Source organism: Melospiza georgiana, chromosome 12, assembly GCF_028018845.1.
Source record: "Melospiza georgiana isolate bMelGeo1 chromosome 12, bMelGeo1.pri, whole genome shotgun sequence".
NCBI lineage: Eukaryota > Metazoa > Chordata > Aves > Passeriformes > Passerellidae > Melospiza > Melospiza georgiana.
The window spans coordinates 6,661,993-6,680,051 of NC_080441.1; the positions used below are offsets into that span (position 1 = coordinate 6,661,993).

Consider the following 18,059-nt stretch of genomic DNA (forward strand, 5'->3'; position numbering starts at 1 on the left):
TTGTGTCTCGTAGCAGTCCTGAGCTAAATTACAGACCCAGCACGAACGCTGCTCTGCCATGGCTGAAGGGAAGAGGTGATCACAGCCCTGTGGGGGCCAGGGGGGCTGCAGCCCCAGGAGCCAGCCAGGGCTGTCGTCTGGCCCAGAAAGGATGTGCTGTACCCCAGAGGACTCTGCTGACAGCCCACAGGAATACAGCACACTCATTCATGGGTGGGTTGGATTTGCTCTCAACATGGAGGTCACGCTGAAGTTTCACTGCCAGTAAAACTGCCATTCCTGGTCCTTCCCCAGCTTTTGCCTTGAGGAAGCTCACAGCATTAACTGCTCAAAGGGAGCAAATCCCTGAGGAGCAGCACTTAGAAAGATGGGTGTGATGATATGGGGCTTCTGAGCATCTAGCATGGCTTTGGAGGCACTGGCTCATGCCTCTGTCCTCTGGACTCAGGTGTCCCCAAAGCTCTCAGGAAGATCCCAGCTCCATGGCTCCCACTGAGCTGTTTCCACCCAAGTCACAGCAGGAGGAGAGGGAGCTGTGGCTCGGGGTCCCTCCTGTGGGGACCCCCGGGCTGCAGCAGCTCCGTACTCACCCTGGGTTATGCAACTGCTGGGGACGCTCAGGGCCGGGGGCCAGGGAGGCCCAGCTGCTAATCCTGCCTCCCACTGACGCACTGCACGGCCGTGGGAAAGTCACTGAACCTCCCTGACAGCCACTGGGAAGAGCCAATGTTTATCATTCCTTCCAGGGAGCCCATGGTGGTGGTGTCTGGCCTCCAAAGAGCAGCCCCGCTCCAGCCAGGAACATCTCTTCTTCCCAGGAGCTCCTCAGCCACACATGGACAGTCTCCAGCCTCAGCACTGGCCTTGGTGAGTCTCTGAGCCTTCACACCCATCTCAGCCCCCCAGGCAGCACAACCACAAGCTCAGCATCTCACCAGCATCCTGACATCTCCAAGTTTCCAACATGGCCTGGAAAAGGCCACTCTTGACAGCCATTCCAAAGAGCTCAGCATGGATCCACTGGGGCAGCAGACTGAGGCTGGGAAATGTGCTAAAATACTGATGCACTGAAACATTTTGGCGAGGAAAAACCCAATGTTATTCTGCCCCAGCTCATCTATAAACTGCAGCAAATTGTTTGCATAATTCAGATGGCAACAGGAACTCTAACAACTGGTATTTTCCTGTTCTAATCTTGCTGTGCACAGTGTAATATTTACAGACATGAGTTCATTTTTGGCAATGCACGTAGAGTTTGCACCATTAACCATTCTCATTCCTTTCCAGCTCCTTACACAAAGCCCTGGCACCCTCTCACCCAGCTGTCATTTCCTGCTTTTCCCAGAATGCCCAGGTATTCCCAGCAGAAGCCTTGGCTCCCATCCTGGCTGATGGAGCAGAGTCTCCGTGGTGCCAGCCCTGCCACGCCCCGAGCGGAGGTGGCTGCAGCCAGCAGCAGTTTGGAACTGCAGAGCGCTGTGGAGAGCAGGGATGGACACTTGGGTGTCTTCTCATGTGCACAAACACACGTGTGTCCACAGCACCATGACATGCTTGGGTTGGAGGAGAGAAGAGAGGGAGAAAGTTTGGCCAAGACCTGTGGTTGCCTATGGAGCTCCCTGGCACAGCTCACTCTGCAAAGCCCCAGAGAAGATTTTAATTAAAGGCCATTTTGTTTGAATCTCTGGCCTCCTGGCCCAGCAGCAGGAATGGAACAACCTTACTGCTGCTCTTGGTTTCTTGCCTGGTTTTAGCCAGATAACTTTGGACAATTCCCCCTTCCTTCCTAAGACTCTCCTCATCCACATAAGCCCAGGTGATTAAACACAGAGGGGCTGCAGGTGTAGCACAAGTGCCAAGGAGAGACATCAATGCCCCATGAAACGTGTCAAGGAGCAGACACCTTCAGGAAAAAGAGGGTGCCCCAGAATGGAGCTGTGCCAGCCCTGCCTGAGCCCTTGTCTGTACACCAGGCACCCACAGGGAAGAGTGCTACAAATACACCACTGAGTGCACAGCAGGGCACAGCAGGCTTGGGATGTCATGTTTTTAACATTAAACCTGTCCTGTATGTTTTCCAGGGAGCTGCCCTGGACACGCTGATCCCACCCAGGGGTCTGACTGCAGAGCAGCATGGCTGGGCCATAGTGTCATCCACTGGGATAAACAAATGATTCACGTTGTGATTTCCAGAGTATTTTCTTGCCCTAAGAATCCTGCCAGAAAAGGTCTGGGTCTCTCAGCTTGCTCACACATCCTGCTGTCATTCAACAGGCAGCAACTCCTAAAGAGAGCTGTTCTAAGTCAGGCATTGATGAACTATTAGTCACCATGATCAAAGAAAGCAGCAGTAAATACCAGCAGCAGAGCACCTGTGCACCTCCTAAAGTAATGCTGTGCCTCCTGCTTCCATACATGCTGCTGGCAGTGCACAGTGCACCTGCACAGAAGAGCACGCTGCCATTCACCAGGCTCCCCAGAAATCAGAGTCCCACATTGCTCCCTACCCTTCCTGTCCTGAGGGCAGATCAATTCTTTTTTACATTTTATTTTATGTCTCAGGTTACATGTGTGTCTTCCCACAGCAAAGCACTCCTGCCCAACAGATCTCAGCTATAAACTTCCTTGGCTTTTCTGAGGCAGAAATAAAACAGTTTTTAAAAAACAGTTCTTTGCTTTAGTATAAAGACAAAGTTTGCAGGAAGACTACCAGTAAGAGAGCTGGGCTTGAAAGAAGAGAGAACATAGATACAGCTTTCTCCAAGGAAAAGATCTTTGAAGCTGTAGCTGATCCATCAGAGAGACATAAGAGGCAGCAGTCCCCAGTGGCACAGAAATGCTGGACAGGTTTGGCACAAGGACTGGCACTGGGGGCTGATCCAGCTCTCCAAGCACTCAGTATCCAGCACTGGCAGCAGGCACTGCAGGGCAGTGTTTGCACATCAGCCAGAGTGCACTGCCAGGGGATGAGAGTCCTGTCCCCCCAGCCAGAGACCCTGCCTGACACGCTCACACATGAACCACAGTGGGAATTTTCTACCTTATCTGTTCAAATCTGGACAGTTTCTATGTGAAGTATCCAAAATATGCCCAAAAAGTCTCAAATCCAGCTCTGTGCACATGGAGGTGCCTCGGCACCCCTGAAGCATCCCACAGGCACTCACAGGAGCACAAGGCAGAGACAGCTGGGATGTTCCCACATCCAGAGCAAAACCAGCAAGGACATCACTGCAGGGACAGGGGAATGGACACCCCAGGCATCAGGGAACAGCTCACAGGGACAGTAGAGAAGGAAAGTGGCAAGATGTGCCAAAGGCAGGATTCTTCCAGGCTGAGCTCCAGCTCACAGCTGGGTCACAGCACTGAGCTGAGCCTTTCGGTACCAAGGGAAGTTTTTGGGTCAGCTCTGAAGGCAGGGATAGAGGAATCTGGAATAGATTTATAAGGAAGCAGATGCAGGGTGGGCAACATCCAGGAGCTCAGATAGAGTGTGAGTAGAAACAAAAGGCGGAAAAGAAGACAGGATAAGAAGAGAGGAAAAAAAGGGATAAGGGTGTAGTAATAGGAAGGAATGGTCAGAGATAACAGAGCTGGAAATAAACCCATCTGAATAAAAGAAAAACCAGGAAGAGATATAAACCAAGTCCTTCCCCATCTGCCTCCATCCACAGGCTGGACTATTTCCAGGACTATTCCTGTGGCAACTCCAAATTTATTTCCCTGCTGCCATCTGCTCTGTGGCTCCCCTCCACACACGCTCCTGACTGGCACTTCTTCCCTTCACCTGTTGCTGACATGGCAGAGCTCTCACTGCTGCTGGGAGCCAAGTGACACTGGGGCCTGGGGGAGTGTCTGTGCATAAATCAGGAGCTGCTTTGTAGTCCCAAGGCTTTGTTCAGCTCCTGCTCCCCATGCTGGCTGTGCCAGTGGGGTGGGGTGCAGGCATCAAACAGCCCCATGGCAGCCCCAGGCTCCAGAGAAGACTGGGGAGAGGAGAGGCCGCAGCAGTGCTGGGCAGAGCTGGTTTTGAATCAACTTCAAAATAAAGTCAATTTCCTCCTATCCCTGCTCGTCTTTCTTGCATTACAGATAAGATGCCAAGGCTGCATCTCCCAGCACCAAGGATGTTGAGTGCCTGCCGTAGTCCCAACAGTTAGATTTAGACCTTCAGTGCAAACTCAAAAAGGAACAGCCTCAAAAGGCTGAAGACTTTTTAAAAATCTCTTAAAAAGACAGATGTCTTAGTCTTTAAATGCACTTGCTTAAACGTGAGCCATGATTCTCTTCCCAGCTCTGTCTGCCACGTCCCTCTGCTGTGAGTGTGCAGGCAGTGGGCTGGAGGCTCAGCAGGCTGTCCACAGCCCCCTTCATGGACTGCAAGGTGAAGACCACAGGTGTGAACATGTCCATGGAGGTCACACAACCCTGAGGGGAGACAAAGACTTTCTCTACTCCTCTTGGGAGACAGGGCCACATGTACTGCCAAGACTGGTCTGATTCAGAAGCCTCATAAGAGCATCAGGCTCATAATTGGGCTAATATTCTTCAAATACTGCATTTCCTTCTTCCTCCCCAGCAGCCCTACAACTGTGTCACACAGACCCAGCCAGCAGTGCTGTGATCATTCTCAGTCCCTTCTGCCAGGTCATGTGTCCTGGGAGGAGCCATGGGGCCAACCAGCTGCACCACAACTCAGTTATTCCCCAGCCTATTACCCCAAAGCTTCACACCTGGGGCAGTGGAGCCCCTTAGGGCCATCTTGGCCACTTTTAGGTCTTTCTTTGTTCATGTTCAGTTACACTCATGGGCAGGGGGAATGACCAATGGAGCCAAACATGAGGCAGATATTTGCCAGTCACAGCTTTCCCCCTGTGGCTTAGCCCTGGCTTCAGAGCTGAGAAAAATTACTCAAGTCCCTGTCCAATAAATACCAGAGTGACCCAGCCAGGCAGCACAGCAATCTTTCCCAGGACAGATGAGGTGTGAGGAACAGGCACAGCAATATAATCCTGCCATACCCACACAATAAATGCTCATGTCAGGGCTTCACCAAGCAGTGAGTGAGCCATCACTGAAATAATATTTCACAGTGTCCAGCAGGCTCTCTGCACTTCCAGTAGCTCCCAGTTCCTTCTCATGGGCACAGCAGCTGGCTGGGCAGTGCTCAGGGTAAACAGCTCACTGTGGAGCTCATGGAAGGGAGTTCAGCTACTGGTTTGCTTCACTGTTTGAAAGCTGGGTCATTCTTTGGAAATCTACCCACTAGAGTCAGAGATTAGCAGCTACCCAGACATCAGCCACAACACACACACTCTCCAGCATCCCCTGACACCCTCCTGTGCTCATCCAACAGGACCTGGCAGCAAGGAAGACTCACAAGGTGGGTGCTGCAGGCTCTGCCCAAGCTCTTCCTCCAAAGCCTGGAAGTGCTTTCTAGCAAAATACCACATCCCCAGGAAGCTGCTGGGCAGATGGCTCTGCAGACCTCCATCCTCTGCCCACACAGGACAGGGGCCAAACCAAACCCCCACACCAGCAGTGCTCTGTGGCACCAAGGAGCCTTGGTGTTTCCCTTTACAGACCTTGATTTTCAGGGGAGGAGAAGAAAGGGCTGTTTGTGGATGGACTGTGATTCTGGCAAAACATTCTCCAGTGGTTCAGCATGTGAGAGACACTGAGGATAGAAAACTTCAGCTCAGGTGGTCAGAAAAGGGAAAGCAAAAGCCCTGAGGAAAGGGCTGCCTGGAAAGGGTGAAGACAGGCCACCTCTTTGATGAGGACGTGCCCTTCCAAGCATTGGCATGCCAGCTGGGAAGACTCCCTGGCATCCAGCACACCATCAAAGCACTGCCCAAACTTGGCACAGGCCACAGGGCCATGCCCTCAGCACTGATTTAGAGCTGGCAGAGCCAGCACTGGCACATGCTTTAGCAGGAGAAGCAGCCCAACACTCTGGGCAGGACAGTCCCCTCGAGCAAGATCAACACTTGGCTGTCTGCATCCTCAGTTGTTAGCCAGAGCTGGTGGCTGGAAGGACCAGATCACCCTTGTTATGTGGCCATTTTAAAAATAACCTTTCCCAAAGCCCCCCAGTGCATAACCCTGTGTCTGTCTCAGCTCCAGGAGCTGAAGGGATCAGCTTGCAGGGCTGATGGGTATTTTTGGGCACTCTGACTAATTGTCAGGACATATGCTGAGCATTCTTTACAAGGAAAAACAAAGCTGCAAAGTCTCCTCCAGCAAGGCCTAAGGACAAGAGTTATTTTCATAAACCTCTACTTTTAGGAAGGTTAGATTTAACTTCCAGCTTCAGATAAGTGCAGTTTAAAATGGAAGAAGTAGTCAACTTCCTGGCACCCCAACACCCACCACAAAGGCCAGGCCAGGCTGGGCCACATTGCACAAAAGGGCAGGAAAAGTGGAAACTCTGCACCTTGGAGTGGCTTCAGATTCACAAGTGCTGCTTTGGCACCACATTGAGCATTTTGCCAGTTGTGTATTGTGCCAGTGTCCCCCTTCCTCCCTTCACTCTCAGGAGCTCCCAGTTCAGAGGCTGCAGAGATTTGATGTCAAAGGCCACATCCCCTAAGAGAGCAGACATCAGCCAATTCTTGCAAGTTTATTCACCATTAAAGACTTTGTTCTAAAAGCAGCCTCTTTTGAGTGGGTTTCCCTCTTGCAGTTCCTTGCTGCTTCTGTCACCAACCTGAGCACCCCAGCAGACTTCACCCAGTGCCAGTTTCAGGCATCACCCAGCAGTTCACTCTCTCACACTCACTAAGACAGCAAATAAAGCACCTGTGTGCAACATCTCCACAACACCCTGGACACACAGGCCAGAGCAGCCCCTGTTTCCCCAGCACTTTGCTCTCCCTTTCAGCCCAGAAGATCTTTGGGATGTTTGAAGACCCACTGCTGTCTCAGCCCCTGGACTTGTGCTTTCTCCTTTTCCTGGTAAAGATCAAACCTTGCTCTTCTCATTCAGCAGACACACTGCACCAGCAGCACACACATCTCAAGATGACAAGAGCTCTCTGAAGTCTCCACCAGTGCTCTCTGTACATTTTCCCCTGAGCCGCAGAGCAATTTCCACTGAGGATAAGTGTTGTCAATTCAATTTCTAATAACGGCATTAAAATGTATGAGCCATTTATCTGGAGTCAGGGATAATATTTTCAAAGTGCCTGTGTGATACAGGAATGTAAATCTCATTTTTCATAAAGTGATAAGGATCCTGGGTCTCTCTGGGAATATGTCAGATCAGAGCTGGGCAAGGACTGCACAGGAAAGCTTTACCTGTGGGGCTGGTTAGAAAACATAGGCTCAAATGTTAAAAAAAAAAAAAAAAAAAAAAAAAAAAAAAAAAAAAAAAAGAACAAATAGCTTTAGTTCTTTCATCAGGGTTAGGTTTCAATTTCAGCCAAAGCCAGAGTCCCAGCCCAGAATGGTTTTCAAAGCCCTGCCCTGGTTTGTGGTATCCCAGCTGAGTATCATTATCTGCAGGATAGAGAGGGATCTGCTGTTTCGGAGAGGGAAGCAGGGGAATTCTCCTCCCCAACATACTCCCACTCCAGTTTTTTGGTAACCTAGCAAAATTTGAGTTCCTTTTGTGTCTTGGAAACATTAAGATCAGTATTCGGTAGGAGACAGCTTGGGCCAAAGGAGGGTGGGGGGTGAGGTTACAGAAACTGCCAAATTTAATTCCTTCATTTCCCCCCTCCACCAAGCCAAGGGAAGGGCTCCTCTCCTCTGCCAAGTGTCTCACAGCAGCTCTCGTGCTACTGCATTTCTACCAGTGCTGCCTCTTGCAGCAATGGGCAAAGCCTGTGAGTGGGTACATTCAATTAAACACAAACTTCAGAAAAAGAGAAGTGAGATACTTTAAGCAGTGCTTGATTTTAAACACAGAAATAAACCAACTGGAGCTGGTAAAAGTGCTTGTGTGTTTGATTAAGCCATCCCCTGCTCTGGGATGGATTCAGGCCCAAAAATTATTTTGTTTTCTTTCTCAAGTAGCAGAGAGACAATAAATTCAGGGACAACGAGCAATACAGTCTGCAAAGAGAAACAGCCCTTCTCAACACAATCACTGCAAGCTCTGCAACCACTGCCCACATCCAGCCATTGGAGATGGGCTCCATGTGAGAAAAGCAGTGCTAATTGCACACAAATGCCAGAGAAAACTGTCAAAAAGCTAAACCAGATGTGAAACAGTGGTTTGCTTTCTTTGAAAACCAGCTTGTGCAACTGCATTTCACGAGAGCCCACAAGCACCACATCCCTCTGGGAATGGTGCAGGACAATGGGGAAAGGGTGAGGTTTCCAAATCGTGGAGGGTTTTCCTGCAACAGCAAGGACTCTGCTGTCCCTTTGGTACAGTTTCACCCCTTGAGACAAACTCTCAGAAGGAAGCCTGGTAGGAGCCTTGCCTGGTTTGTGCCAGGGCTGAGCAAGGTTAGGCTTGGTCCTGGATCTGCAAAGAGCAGCAGTGGGTTTAGGCACCCATGGACAGCCAAACAGCAAACACACCTTGGTACCAAGAGGGTGAAACACTGGGGGAGGACACAGGGAAGGCCTGCAGGGATGCCTGTCCTGCTCCCAAATGTTAACATCCAGTGTTAATATCCACAGAAAAGAAGTGACACAAAGGAACGTCAGATAAGCAGCATCTCATCTCCAAAGAGGTGCTGAAAACAGAAAATAAAATGCTCCACGTGGCATCTGTAGGTTTCAAAGTTTTCCAGCATTTTGCCCAGCTCAGCTCTGGGCAGTTTGGGGTGCTGGTGGCTGGGACACATGGTGTGCCATGGAGCAGGGTGACATGGACTCAAGGCCAGCCCCTGGGACAGCCCAGGCACACCAGGGCACTGCCCACCCTGCAGCTGTAAAGGGTGAACTCATGTCTGTCTCACCCAGATCTCACTCAGCTCTGAGTCCCCACATGAAAATCCCCTTCTTTCAAATGCCAGACTGCTCCAAGCACCAGGCTCTCCTGAAGCCTCTCCCTGGAGCTGATGGCTGAATGCACTGGCGGCACTGAGAGCTGCCTGTCATGTTTTGGGGTCATGTCACCAAAGCATTTCCCACATGGCTCCAGAAAGGAGCTGGAAAAAATCCACCTACAGCCCTGGAAGGGACTTGCAAGAATGCATAATTTACAGATGTCTCATGATTGTAAAATTATAATAAAAGACTTCCAAAATACAAAATACCCCTGCTGAAACCAATCTCTTTTTATAGATGCAGCCTCCATCCCTTGTTTCAGAAAGCTATGAAGTTAATCCAAAAAAAGGATCATGTTTTTTCATCATGTGAGTAGGTTCACAGATCACTTTTCAGGGGCTCAGCTTTTGTTTGCATTTGTGCTGTTGATAATTGTTCCCTGTTTTCACTTACTGGTAATTATGTCCTAAAAGATTTGCTGAAATCCATCAGTGGGCCTCTGGTAAGGGGCTCATGCCTTGCTTCATCAAGATAGGTGATATTCTCAGATATTTCTACACAACTTCACATATTTGATAATTCAGCAGTGGGGAACAAAATCCAAGCAGAGACCACTGCCACAGCTTTGTCAGCCTCTCCCCTGCAGCACCATGTGCAGAGGGACAGGCAGTGCTTCCTCCTACAGACAGAGCTTTCCAGTTAAAAGTTGTACTTCTACAGAAAATGTGAGTCCATTGAATGGAGTGCATCTGGAAACATCTGTCCTAGCAGAGAGAGGTGCAGGGTGACAGAGGAGCCCTTTCTGGGCTACCAAGGGATTGAGAGCAGCACAGTCTCCTTATCCTGCCTCTCTCAGGCACAGCTGGCACTCCACCAGAGCCCCCTCCATCATCCCAGAAATGACATCCCATCATCCCAGAAATGCCATCCCTGCTCCCACAGTGCCCTGGCAGCAGCTGACTCCAAAACTCCAATCCTGACCTGCATAAACTGGGGACATTTCAGGGCAAAGTAATGCCAGAGCCCAAATGTTCCATCTCCTGCCCCAGGTGTATTGCAGAAGAGGGTGACGTTTTTCAAAGCCCTTGATGCAGCCCCTGGAGCAGCAGCAGGAGAGGCTTGGCCTGTCAGTGCTCCTGCCTAAACAGCTGCTGAGAACCAACCCTCACCTACAGCTCAAGCATCTCAGTTTGCCCACAATCCTTTCCCAGGGAGAAGCTTCCAGAACAGCGGAGATGGCAGAGAAGGACCTTTGCAGCGCCTGAGCCCACCCCAAGGCTCTCCAGCCCCCAGTCCCACGAGGAATGTCACTGCCACACTTCCAGCAATTGTAAAAGCCCTGTTCCAGCAGGCAGCTCCACTCAGCGTCCCCTGCACGATCTCATTGACAAGGCAAAGCTGTTTGGCAGAGAGGCTCCCAGAGCATCCAAATGTCCCTGGAGCCGCCGGCATTCCTGGCGCTGCCCCCCTTCCCTTCCCCGGCTGCTCCAGGGATGAGCTCATCGCTATTTCAGGTTGAATTTGCACTTGGCAATCTCCCTGGTAACCAAAACAACTCACTCCCGGTTTATAGGAGATTTATTGGTTGTTTGCTTGGCGTCTAGTGGAGCACACGGAGGTTTCCCCTCACTGGAGCAGGGGCTGAGGGAGGGCAGGGGATGCTCTCAGCAGCGCTCCTGAGATGGGCACTGGGAGCCCTGCAGGGCAGGGAAAGCTGCATTCAGCTCACCCCTGAGACATGGACTGAAGAAAGGAGCTGTGGGGCACGGCTTTCACCCACACACCCCGCAGGTGAGCCCTTAGGGCAGCCCCCTGCCAGCCCAAACAAGGGTTACAGCCTCTCCTGCATGTCACAATCACCACAGGGATGCTGTTTGCAATCCTCTCCAGCCAAAAATCAGCAAATCCTTCCCCAAACAGGAACAATGAGTCCCCCACCCACTGCAAGAAACTCATCCTTACACAGGGACAGATCCAGAGTGGAAGTTTCCACCTTTGGTTATAAATCATTAAGGTGATAATGGCATAGAAGAGAAGGGAATATTATGGCAAGGGGTGGATGACATGTTCTGGCATCCACCAAAGTAAATCCAGACAGAATTTAACAGATTTGCATCCCCAGTGTGTGCCCTTGTGCTGCTGAGAGATGAACATGGGCTGCTCTCCCATCCTGGCCCTTTCCAGAGGCAGCACTGACACAAATTATACACCAAGAGCATTCACCTGGCAGGCTGTGCCCTGGGGAGCATGGCTGCCTTTCAATGGGCAGAGCAAGGGCAGACAGGAACTGAATTTTCTTGTGTTGAGTGAAATACACAGCTCTGTGCATTTTTAATGTGAGATAAGACCAGAGAGAGAGGGAGGGAAATCCTTGCACCCTGGGCTGTCCATCAGTGCCTCTCCACAGTGCTGTCAGAAGCAAGAGCACACCAGGACAATGCTTAGACACCACCAGGGAATTTGTAAGTGGAAGCAAAGCCACTCAGTCTCCAGATTACGATCTCAAATTACTCAGTCCAGATGAGGACCACACACCTGTGTTCTGGAGATGCTTTTTCTGTGTTTGCATTCCCTGGAACCACAGGCTGCCCTGTGGTTAATGCTGCACCAAAGAGCAGCACACAGTGCCAGGCCCCTGGAATGCTCCTGGGATCCTGACACTGCCTCTGTGGGCTCTTGAACTGAGCAGGCATCAGTCAGAAACTCAAATTCACCCACTGGATGAGGTAAATCAAGCTAGAAAAATCTCTGGAGAGCACAGCAAGAGCACTGTGAGTGCACACAGCTGTCCCCAGGCAGCAGCTTCCTGGGATGCTGCAGCCCTGGGGATGACACACCTCCCAGGAATTTTAAAGAGCTCTTTGCTATCTCAGTGCCATGAGATGAGGGGAAAACCAAGAGGCACAGAATGAAGTGCAAAAAGCTCAGGAGTCCAAAACCGAGAGGATAAGACAGGAGCTGGAAAGGGAGGCAGGCAGTGCCTCAGAAGTGACTAATTCCAAACCTTTGCTCCAGTGTTTATTATAGAAAAGAACAGATAAGAAAGGCTGATGGCAACAACTGCCAGGGGCAGCCAGTCCCAAGGTAAACAAGCAGTAAATGCCTTGGGAGCAGCCTGCCAAGTCCAGATGGTTCCCACATCTTGGGGCACTTCTTTACAAGAAAGGACATCATTTTCTGACACCCCAGCTTCCCCATTTAGGGTAGTGCCATAGTCAAGGGAATCTTTGGTCACAGACCACTGGAAGCACATGAAAACTGAATATTGCCATATGAAGGCTCTGAGGAAGAGCTGGGAGCCAGCTCCCTGCAGGAAACTCAACTAACAACCACTGTGGGCTGGACCAGTCGTGGCTTTAGTGTGATGAACCATTTCTATTTTCCTTAGCACAAGAAGAAAGGCATGCCCAGTGCTCTGGTTCATATGAGAGAGTCTTGGAGGACTGAGTGGATTTTTTGCCCTGTCCAAGCAAAACAGCAAGAGCAATTCTTGCTCTACCAGAAGTTCTGAGCTCCTCTGCAGCTGAGAGCTGGTGTGGCACAAGAGCCCTCACACTCTGGGACAGCTGCTGCAGTGCTAAAGGGACCTTGAAGCAAAATAAGTGAATTATAGATCCCTGTACCAACCGTGCCTCCCTGCAGGAGTCCCTTGGCACATGGAGCACACACAATCCCTTGTGAACAGGAGTCTTTTAAACCCTTCATTTCAGCAGGCAGACACCACTGGAGCCAGCCAGTATTTGATTTGAAGCTCCCTCATATGTCAAAGCATCATAAAGCATCATAAATCTGTGAGGCAGATATTAGTCTCCTCTTTTCCACTCTGCTCACTTCCCCTTTCCAGGGGTGGAAAGGGATTAGAGACAAGAAAGCCAAAAGCTGCCCTGCAGTGATTCTTCCCAGCAGGAATAGTTTTCCCCTGTTCTCCATTACATGTCTGGGTGACAAGTGACATTCTGTACCTGACCCCAACAGGTCACCAATGCAGCAGTGTCCCACCACCTTCAACCCCCCACAGCTCTGACCCTTGGCTGGCAGCTCACAGCACAGCCAGCCCTGCAGGAGGGATGCATCCCAAACAACCCCAGTCACTGGGGTCACCTCAAGGGACACAAAAGAGATGAGGCACATCTGTGGAATGTAGAGTGGGTCTTCTGAAAACATCAGTCCAAAGTCAAGAGGGTTTGAATTTCTTATTTACAAAAATAATGCAACTCTGCAACAGCATCCAAACCAAAATTGTAACTCTGCCTGGAAGTTTCCAGCCAGGCACACAACAAAATAGCTGCCCTTCCACCCTGGATTGCAGCTCCAGAGCTGCCAGGAACCCTGCCCTGGCTCTCCAACTTCTTCCAGGGAACTCTAGTTCAGCCTTTTTTTGAAAGAGTGTTTCCAACCCTGTCTGTACCATTCCAGCATGGCTATAATGCAATCCTTGCTCTACTTTGTTATTCTCCAAAGCCTTAAGTGTAATTTTAGCCCTGTCTTGCCATAGAACACAGACCCTATTTCCCATCTATTCTGGTGGATATGAAAAAGCTGGAGAAGCAGAAGAGGGAGCATTCATCCATCCATCCATCCATCTGTCCCTGAGAGGAGGAATTTGCTCTGGCAGCGTCCTTGGCACCACCCATGCCTGAACCACCCAGGGCCAGCTCCTGCCTCAGTGAGAGCTGCAGGGAGGGCAAGCACTGCCCCTTCAAGGGCTTCTCTGTGGCTTTCCAACAGCAGCTCAGAGCATAGCAAAGCCTTGGCAGGAAGTACCCAGAGCAGCCAAATGAGCCATTTCTGGTAGGGGAGTTTTGCCCACAGGCCTGGGGAGGTTTCACAGAGAGAAATGCTCATCACACACCAGCCTCAGCCTCTTGGCTCCAATTCATTCCTGCAGAAGCCAACTGGGGTGATATTCCCAGATATTCTCTGGGCTGCTCAGTTACAGCACACTGGGGAGAGGAACAAGCTGGGCTCTGTCCTGTCTCTGAAGCCCAAGGAAGCTCCAGTCCTTTGGTCCTACACCCATCCAAGTGGCTGCAAACAGGGTTTTAGTGGACCCAAGGACAAAAGGACTGGAGCCAGAATACATGATACAGTCCTTCCAAAACCAATAGAGGAATCTTTGGTGCATGTCCCTGCCCTTGATGGCATGCCATGCCTTTTGATGGCTTTGACTTAGGGAAAGATTTTTTTTCTTCTTTTTTTTTTTTTTTTCAAGTATCCACTGCAGAAGTGGAAGCATGCATTTATCTAAATAGCATTTAATTCTTTAGAGTCACAGAGTCTCAAGAGCCATCTGCTTAAAACTCCTCTCCAAACAGAGTATCTAAGTGAAATATGAGGTCTTTTTCTTCCTCCCACACTCCCTCTGCCAAAATCAGACACGAAATGACTGATCTCAGACATTTCTGCTTTGTTGATTTCCCTGTCTGCATTTCTATAACACAGAAATGAAATAAAAAGCAATCCAAATGAATCAAGCTGTAGTATTTTGACTTACAATGTATTTTTTTAATGAAATCACAGGTCAGTTTGGGAAGGTTTACTGCATAGACATGATTTCCATTATCTTTTCAAGCAAAAGTGAGTCTACCCTGCTCAAGGTAAAGAATCAAATCTGAAATCTCAGCTTGGCTACCTTTGCTCTCCCACCAGCAGGGAACAAGGTGACAGTGCCTGGGGACCACGAGGGTGACAGGCAGGCATGGAGTGCTTGGCTCAGCTCCCCGCACATCTGCATCTCCCTGTGACCCCTGAGAGCTGGCACCAGAGCCTGCCCATGGCTCTCCAGGGAGCTGCTCTGATTTAGGAGATATCAAACCAAAACCAATCAGAAGCCTGAGCAAACTTTGCACATTGCTGGTGGTGAGACTTTTATTGCTTCATTTAATGCCCCTGGGACTTCAGGGTAAGCAGCACCACAAAAAGGGAAATGCTAAACACAAACTTGTGTTATCCTTGTCCCATCAGCACAGATCAGAGGAATTTTCTACCTAAACCCCCCAATGCTTCCACTGGCTGGTGAATAAATGTAAAAGAACATAATTCACCCAGGCTGCTGCTGAGGGGACAGTGTTATCCTGGCTCACCTCTGCCTCTCTGCTGCATTTTGTGAGAGCTCACCTGCAGAGCTGTGTGCAGCCCTGGGGGCCAGCACAGGAAGGACACGGAGCAAGTCCAGAGGGGACAAGGATGATGTGCTCTGAGGGATGGAGCACTTCTCCTTTGAGACAGGCTGAGAGAGCTGGGATGGCTCAGCCTGGAGAGGGAAAGGCTTTATTGCCATATTGTATTTCAGTTCTTCAATGGGAAGATGAGAACAAACTTTTAATCAGAGCTTGCTGCAACAGGACAAGGGCAAAGGTTTAAACTGGAACAGGTGAGATTTAGACTAGATACAAGGAAGGAGATTTTTACACTGGAAAAGCCAGCAAAGCACTGGCACAGATTGTCCAGAGAGGTGGAAGATGCCCCATCCCTGGAAGTGTTCAAGGCCAGGCTGGACAGGGCTCTGAGCAACCTGGCCTAGTTGAAGACGTCCCTGTGGACTAAATGGCCTTTAAAGGTCCCTTCCAACCAAACTATTCTGTGATACAAAAGGAAGTAAATTCCTTCTTGGGGGCAAGGAGGTCAGTTCCTTAGAGCTTTTGTTGCATCCTAGTGCAGTGGGTGTGTTCTGCAAGCCACATTCACACGATAAGGATTCAGATTACAGATGAAGGGCATCCTACAGCATCACTCCCCTATCCACATACATGAACCTGACTGGGCTCCCAGCTGCTTCCTACCACATATCTGGATGTTCCATTCACAGTGCAGCTCGATGGAAAGGCTGCTTCCGAAGTAAAGGCCAGCCAAGACAGGCAGGAGAGTGTTTATTTTCAACTGTTTGAGTACCCTAAACATTGCCTCCTTTTGAACAGCTGCCATTGTTTACTTCCAAGCAGAGAATTGTACCAGCATACAGGGAGACAAGCCATCTCTCACAGCAGGGAATAACTTCTGCTAGAATCAGCTCAAGGGCCCAATCCTCAAAACCTTCCCCAGCCAAAATTCCTCAGTGCATGTCAGAAAGCAGCTGTAAAATCCCAGCCCTGAACTCCTTTCCTTCCTCAGAGCCACAGTCCATAATCTGAGCAACTGCCTTTGTGCTGCACTGAGATCTGGAGGGGTTTAGGGTTTTTTGCACTTGTGGTGCCAGCTCTGAAACATCTACCCACATTTTTCTTTTAGGTATTAGTCAAGAAGGAATTTTTATATACTGAGCTCCTTAAGGAAAAATCAGGAACTGGTTTGTATTCAAGAATGCTGTGTTTGGCAAAAAGAAAAAAGGGTTTTGTCACTGAAGTATGTGGGTGCTTTTATCATTACAAAAGAAAGTTGAAGTTCCAAAGCCATATTTGGTTGCTTGATCAGCTATTTGCTTTGTACATCATGGCTTAAGAATTTAATCAGTTTCCTCTCGGAAGTTTTTTTTGTTGTCGTTTTTAAAAAACACTCTTCCTCTCAAAACAGGGTAAAAGGCTGTTTGGTAGGTGGATTGTTTTTACAGTTTTCCCCATCCCACATGCTAGATTTCAGTGGTTTAAAAAATAGTCACATCCCATTCTCAACCATAGACAGCTCCTGTTTACACAACACAAACTGGACCAGAGTCCCACACATTAACTTATCTTTTGACCAATTACTAAAGAAAAGATTAATGGCAGAAACACCCACCTTGCAAACACATGACAAATACAACTTCACTCATGCAAGTGACTTCCCAAATCGATCTCAACACAGGGGTGCAGCATTTGCACAAAGCTAATGGTGTTTGCATTCACATGGGTGCAGCTGCAGGAACCCTGCAACGCCTGATACTCCATAATACAGGAAAGTGAGATAATTATTAGGTGAAAGCTTGCATTCCCATATTCCCCAATTCTGTTACTGCCAGCCTGCTCCCATGGTTGTTCCTCACATCACCTGAGCCCACAAAACAGTTTCTGCCTCAGTTATTTCCTCTCCACCTCTCTTTAAAATCCTCAGAGGCACATCTGACACCAGCCCAGGAAAGCACAGAGCTGACAGCTCTTACACAAATCAGCACCACTGCAAATGCTCCCTGAGCACCAGTTCAACTTGAAAGCAAAGAGAAAAGTTGTATTTATACCCCAGTGCTCAAAGCAACCACCTTCCAGGAGGCAATATGCATATCAGGGGAAGAGAATGCAAGAGAAATCAGAAGCAAGAATGTGGATAAATCCCATTTCCAAAACAACCCATAAAACAAGCAGTTTCTGAGGTTAACTCAGCAAACTACGGAGGAATTGCCTGCTGAAGTGTTGTAGTAGTGCAGTGCACACCCACAGGCTTCCCACTCCCCACAAACCCTTCTCCGGCAGAGCAATCGCAAGGCAGAGAAAAGACCAACGCAGCCCTGAAATCCAGAGATCTGCGAGGCGTGGGATGCCGGAGCGCTGCCCTGCTCGGAGAGACGATGCTGAGCGGCACGGAGGGAAGGAGGGAGGGAAGGAGGGAGGGATGGATGGATGGATGTGCTTACAGGCTGCCGGGAGCCGGGGCTGCTGCGGGGAGCGCACGGACGGACAGAGCGCAGGGTCCGGGCTGCGCTGGGCTGGCCAGCGGGAGGGACGCGGCTCCCAGCTTATAACACGGGAAAAAAAAAAAAAAAAAAAAAAAAAAAGTTAGTCCAACCCAGAGCACTCACTGATCCTGCCCCGGGGAGCTCCTCCCAGGGTCACCGCTCCATCCCCGGGGGGAAAAGCCCGAGCAGCGCCGGCGCTTTGCCCGCAGAGCTGCCCCGATGCCCCCGCGGCAGTGCAGCGCTGCCATGGGAACCGCGGGATGCTGCAGGCTCGGACAGACCCGCTGCCCCAAAAACTGCCAGCAGCTGCACTTCCCGACAGGGAAACGAGGGACAAAACCTCTGCAGGAGGATGCTGAGCCTGTCCTGCCCAAACTCTCTCTGAATGCCGAAGGCTTTCCTGGAAGCTCAGTTTTACAGCACCTTCAGGATCACAGACAGAGTTTGCAGGACACAAGATGAACAGCAGGAATGTATTTCAAGTGAGAAGTCTGAAGGGAAGGGGGAGACCCAGCTGAAGAGAGTACAGAAA

The 18,059-nt window shown here is 49.9% G+C and overlaps 1 protein-coding gene across 2 annotated transcripts in view; it reads right to left on the minus strand.

Annotated features, from left to right (window-relative positions):
- Positions 1–17,547, minus strand: part of FHL1 (four and a half LIM domains 1) — a 29,424-nt gene extending 11,877 nt beyond the window's left edge. For both annotated transcript variants that reach the window (XM_058032609.1, XM_058032608.1), the window contains exon 1: positions 17,486–17,547. The gene's annotated coding sequence lies outside the window, so the exon portion shown is untranslated. The remainder of the gene's footprint in view (positions 1–17,485) is intronic.
- Between the last annotated feature and the right edge of the window lie 512 nt (positions 17,548–18,059).